The following is a 6,000-nucleotide window of genomic DNA, read 5'->3' as shown; positions in this document are numbered from 1 at the left end:
TATTTTATATTCGATTAAATTGCTTAGTTGCTAAACTGAAGTTTCAAGTTGGTTTACCTAATGAAAGCGAAGTAGAGTAGAGATAAATTATAAAATAAAACCTCTCTAAAACGAAACGCGATCGTTCCAGAATTTTTTTCCAGTTTTCACAAGTTTTAGTTTTACAAAGGGATAAGTTTTGGCAAAAGTAAGAATAGACTACTGCAATATGCACACTGTAGGAAGAACACAATGAAGAATAATTTGAAATAAAAGTTACTGCAATACATGTAAAGTGAAATTTATTTTCGTAATTATTAACTTACGTAATTGCAGCCTCTCTCTCTTCCTCTCTCTGCGCCCTAGTTTCTTGGCCCCCACATTTCTTTTAAAGTGCATTGCCGCGACTTTTTTTTAAGGAAGCGTTATAGGATTTCCTTCGCGTTCTGAATTAATTCTGAGTGTAAATTGCGCCCTGATCCATCGGTTGTGTAACTGAAGTTGTGTTTGGTGAAAAAAAAAGTTTAATTTCACGTTAGACAAATCAGTCCTTGGATGGCAGGTAGCATTGGCTAAAAACAGTACGACCTTACGACCTTGACGTTTCATTGCTGAATTAAAATTATGAAGCCACGTTCCATGATAGAACTGGTCATCTAGGCTTTTTTATTAAGTCGCAAAGTTTTACTTTATTCCCAATGTTATTTAACACTATATAGGCATATTAACACAAAACTCAGAATAAATAAACAGAAATGTGAAACTAAAATTGACACTACACTACAATTATTGTTCACAGTTTTATTCTATTAGCACGTCCTTTATCACTGTACTGGCTTGTTAGCACAAAACTGAGAATAAATGAAAGAAAATGCAAGAGGGTTGGAAGAAGTAACGGTACAGGAGGTCAGTAACCTGCCCGGGTCCTTGACAATAATCACAGAATAGTGACATGGTTAGAGAAGCCTGACAAACAATAGCGGAAGTCTTCCAGATCATTGCATGTACAGTCACACAAAATTATGTCATGCTTTGTACAGTATTATCGCAAAATTAAAAATGGTTTGAAAGAATTTAGCAACAGTTACGCTTAACATTATCCGTATTGGTGCCCAAAAATAATTACGTTTTCGCGTTAGATAGTTTTCCGTTTAAAAGTATTATTTTACATAGGAAATTATTCTGTTCCCAAATTTCTTTTTCGTTTTTGTTGGTTTCATTTTTCTAGAGGGTACGTTTTATCAAGGTTTTGCTGTATTAAATTTGGAAACATACTTTTTATCTGTGCAACTTTTATACCGGTATGTACGTCAAGTGCTATGTTATTTTACTCGATGTTCAGAATTATAAGGATGTAACATAAATAAGAGACAAGAAGAAAAGTTCTTAATAAAAATGAATTTATCTTGTTTCAGAATCTACAATATTATCAACATAATAATAATCTGGGCGCAACAGCCCGTGAAGGGCCTAGACCGACCAGCCGGCTGCTGGCCTCACGCCCACATTCCGAAGCAGAGGTGGACGATCATCCAACCAGAATGGAGGTATCGTGCGGTTAGCATGATGATCCCCCCAGCCGTTATAGCTGGTATTCTAAACCGGATTTCGCTACCTATCGTAGCTCCCCAAGTGCATCACGATGCTGGGTGAGCTCCGGTCCCATACACTGGCCGAAATTTCATGAGAAAATTTCTTCCCCCATGAGGAATGGAACCAGCGCGCATTCCGTAACGCGAGTCCTAGGCAGGATGCCTTAGACAACGACGCCAAGGATATTATAAACATAATGATCTCTATTCTCCTAATTCTTTTGTGTGGAAGGACTCTGGCAGCAGAAACAAGAGTCTGGAAACCTCAGTTCAGCAACAATCACCGTCATATATCAGAATGTGTGTTGAATATCATACACGGATATTTCTCATACACGAAAACGTTGGTTTTCGTAATTCCAGACAACGGTTTAAATGAAAATCTGAGATCCCTTCAGCAACATCTCGACCAGAGCGATATTGTACATTCAGTGAATTTAATGTTGAAGGAGATGAATGAAAACTCTATGTGGTCAACTCTTGTGTTTCAACAGTATTCAGGCATTGAAATTGTGAACACAGTTTTGGTGTAGGCCTATCTTGATTACAATTATGTTATCTTGATTTGGCCACATGATGAAGCAGACATATATGAAGTTCTTGAGAATCAGCTGAGTACACTCAAATACCATACTTCGTGGAATCCTCGTGGTAGGTTCATTGTCGTTGTTGCTGATCGTGTAGACGAATCGTCTCAGATATTAATTAAAAAGATTTTCAAGATGATGTGGGACTTTAGTAAGATAGTGAACGTTATAGTTTTGGTCAAGAAGTTTACCAAAGCTCGCAAGACAATGGTGTTTACGGTATTCTTGAAAAGACAACTCCTATACACTTATACACATATTTCCCATACCAAAATCAAACTTGCGGAGAAATGACAGATGCGATTTTAATCAACTTTTGCTCAGATGAACACTCTTGCTGTCTTCGGAACATCGATTTATTTCCTGAAAAAATTCCCATAGATTTCAAAGGTTGTCCAATAAAGGCAGCAACAATAGGATTTCATCCATATGTGTCGGTCGTGCAGAAGTACACACTACAAAATCACACCAGTATTTATAAGGTGTGAGGCGTGCTTATTGACGAATTTGTGATTCTAATTCAGAAAATGAATATGGATTTTATTTTTCTTCCGCCTACTCAAGATTTAAACGTGGAATCTTATTTACGAGAAGTAGGAGGTTTCAATAGGAAATTCCGATATCCTCATTGGACTCATTCCCTTAATTCCCGCTCTATATAGTTCAGAATTCGAAATAACAATACCACATGCATTTACAGAAGCAATGTGGTTCGTTCCTTGTCCATCACAGATTACGAGAATACAGAAGGTTATGTCCATGTTCTCACCGCCAGTCTGGTTTCTTATTTTCCTCGTAAAATTACTAACAACTCTGTTGTTTACATCTGCTCTTTATGCTTCAAAATATTCAAATGAATCATATAACAAAATATCAGTCTCTCGTTCTTTCTACGATGTTTGGGCTATTTTCATGAGCGTCTCTGTTCCCAAAATGCCGGAAAGAACAAATCGCAGGATAATCTTTTTTGTTTATGTATGCTACTCCTTTGCTATGAGTATAATATTCCAGGCGTATTTTGTAACTTTTCTCGTAGAACCAGGTTACGAGAATAAACTGGAGACATTTGAGGAACTTCTGCAGTCGAACCTTAAATACGGATATATTGACAGTCTGGAATTGGCTGTAGATACGGCAGATTACAGAGAACATAAGCGATTTCCAACTTCGCGAAAAGTTGACTGCAGTGATTTCGCGAATTGTATGAAAAGAGTGATTATTGAGAGAGACGTCGCTACAGTAAGTTCACAATTGGCTGCCCAATACACTGCAAGCACTTTGGGACTGAATTATGGAAGCAAGGATTTATGCTTCTTGGAAAGCAGACTGGTATTTGTGGGTATAATCTCTTTATTGTCCAAAGGCAGTCCTCTACTCCCTCTCCCGAATATTTACATTAGGCGAACTTTCGAAGGTGCACTGGTAGATAAGCTTTGGGATGAGACAAAACACATAGCTCGTCTCACCAGCGAGAAGAGAATTAGTGCTCACGAAAACGAACTATATTTTGTTTTCTCTCTTTCTAATCTGAAGCCAGTATTCTTTTTACTTATTGCTGGACATATGATATGTTTCTTCGTCTTTCTTGTAGAACTTACATGGAAATAGGTCTCTTGTTCGTCGTAGATTTATACTTCGCTGACGTCAGAAGTTTTTCGTAAAAGGTTAGCCTTGAAGTATGAAGTGCAATAACTGCAAACATAGATGTAGTCATCACATTAAATTGTTATGCCATGTTATATTAATTATATTGAGAATCAAGTTGGAATAGCCTAGTAGCAAACTGAATGATATATTAATATTACACTCTGCACTGTACGTAAGAATGAATCTACTTTTTTGGAACTATGAATGGTAGAATTCTCGCACTACAATAATACACTATTGTTTGTGGAAAAGCCTTACATATAGAATTCATTGTGAATCTTTGATCAACGTGACTATATTCACAGCTTTTTATAGTGCAATTGTGACGACTGTAATAGGCAATAATATGTGTTCATTCAAAGTGATTGAACTGAATTAAATATCCTCATTTTCCTAGAAGTGACCAAGTTGTTTTCTTTTTAAAATACATTGGTAACTGAAATGTAATCCTTTACTGCAGGGGGGCAGGGCATGGTTGCGCCCCACGGACAGGTAAGATGCAGCAGATAAAAGACGGTCCCTGTTTTGTGGGCATAGTTGGGCCGCGTTCCTATCAGGTAGAGCAGTAGTGTCAGAGTTGTAAGCTCCGAAACCGGTTGTGGTGCTAGAGACGTCCAGTCGGAGCGTGAACTTGCTTATGTCTGTGGAAGCACCGGAGCACGCAACGAGTTATAGTGGAGCGCTCCGCTCCGTTTAGGCTGAGGTAGAGGAAAGGGACATGGCATAGTTGCGCCCCGATGAAATAGGTAGAGAAAGAGAGATTACGGGAACTCGAGCCTCGTAATCAACCAACCTTATTAATTTTTTATTCGATTTATTATTCATTATCGATACCGTTAAAATGAACACCATGAAGTTGCAGGACTTTATTAACTGTTTTTTCTACTGTTTATGCAGTGATTATCGATAGCCTCCCGTAAAAATGAACACCATGATGTTGGCACTACTTTATTAACTGTTTTTATACTGTTTATGCAGTGATTATCGGTAGCGTACCTTAAAAATGAACACCATGAAGTTGTAAGTACTTTATTAACTGACATATCCAAATGAGTGAGTCGTTGGAATAATAGGACCTTAGCAATCTTGACATTTTTGTTAGTGATTTCCACACCATTTGTGGCGTACAGTGAGGTTAATTTAAAATGAATGTTATGTTTAGTGAAGAGGGTAAAGAGTAATAATTCAAAATGGTTTTAAGTTTCTGTTTGCGAAACCCTGTACCGTATTTTATGACAATCACTTTCGTGTTTATTATGCCCATAGGGCGCAACTATGCCATGTCCATCCTGCAACCTGATTTCTTCGGAGCGCAACTATGCTATGTCCATTCTGCTATCTGATTTCTTCGGGGCGCAACTATGCCACGCCTAGACCTCCCAATTACCGTGGGGCGCAACTATGCCATGCCGACTGCAGGAGGGAGTAACTTTATCTGGTAACTATAGTCCCGTCGCTCTAATTTCCGGCAGCCAATCGCGTTGCAGGTCGGCTACATTTAAACGTGTGCGTCTTGTGATTCGCTGATTCATTTCTTAAGGCTCGATAAATACTTAATATAATCGCCCGCCATTTTAGCTCTTTCGTTGGCGTTCGCAGAAAGCACACGAAGACGTTATTTGCCGCTCACTTATTTGCTGAATTACATTTCGTTTGATTTATTATCATAGGAGCTACGACATGATCATGTTTAACGGTGTGGCAAATAGATTCTTTGTATGGTAGCTCGGCAACGTAAGAACAAAAATGGCGAACGATACTACCTACCTAGACTTTATAGAGCCTTCACTTTCTAAGACGTTAGCAAAGAGGCGGAGTCACGCCGGAAATAACAGCGTCGGTACTATAATTCCGCCTCGTTATGAACGGAAACAAAGTACGTAGAGAAATAGAGGTGTTGACTGAGGGTTCATGATCTATGGAACATGCATTGATTTCTGAGAAAGACAACGTACTTCGTTATATTTTAATCTATGAAATAGTGTACCTTCAAATAGACCATTTACTTATTCTCTCAAAGCAGTTTTCTATTCATGAGTCGACACAGTAAGATTACATTGCTCCTCGAATCGTTTAGATGTCTATTCCGGACTTAAGATATTCGGATATAATTTCAGTGAAATAGGATACGTTCTTATATATAACTGGAGTAACCGTTACAGTGTTTGGTATGCGACAATCAATATTAATTTTGT

Source organism: Periplaneta americana, chromosome 1 (assembly GCF_040183065.1).
Source record: "Periplaneta americana isolate PAMFEO1 chromosome 1, P.americana_PAMFEO1_priV1, whole genome shotgun sequence".
Taxonomy (NCBI): Eukaryota; Metazoa; Arthropoda; class Insecta; order Blattodea; family Blattidae; genus Periplaneta; species Periplaneta americana.
The sequence above is the reverse complement of the archived record's forward strand: the minus strand, read 5'-3'. Positions refer to the sequence as shown.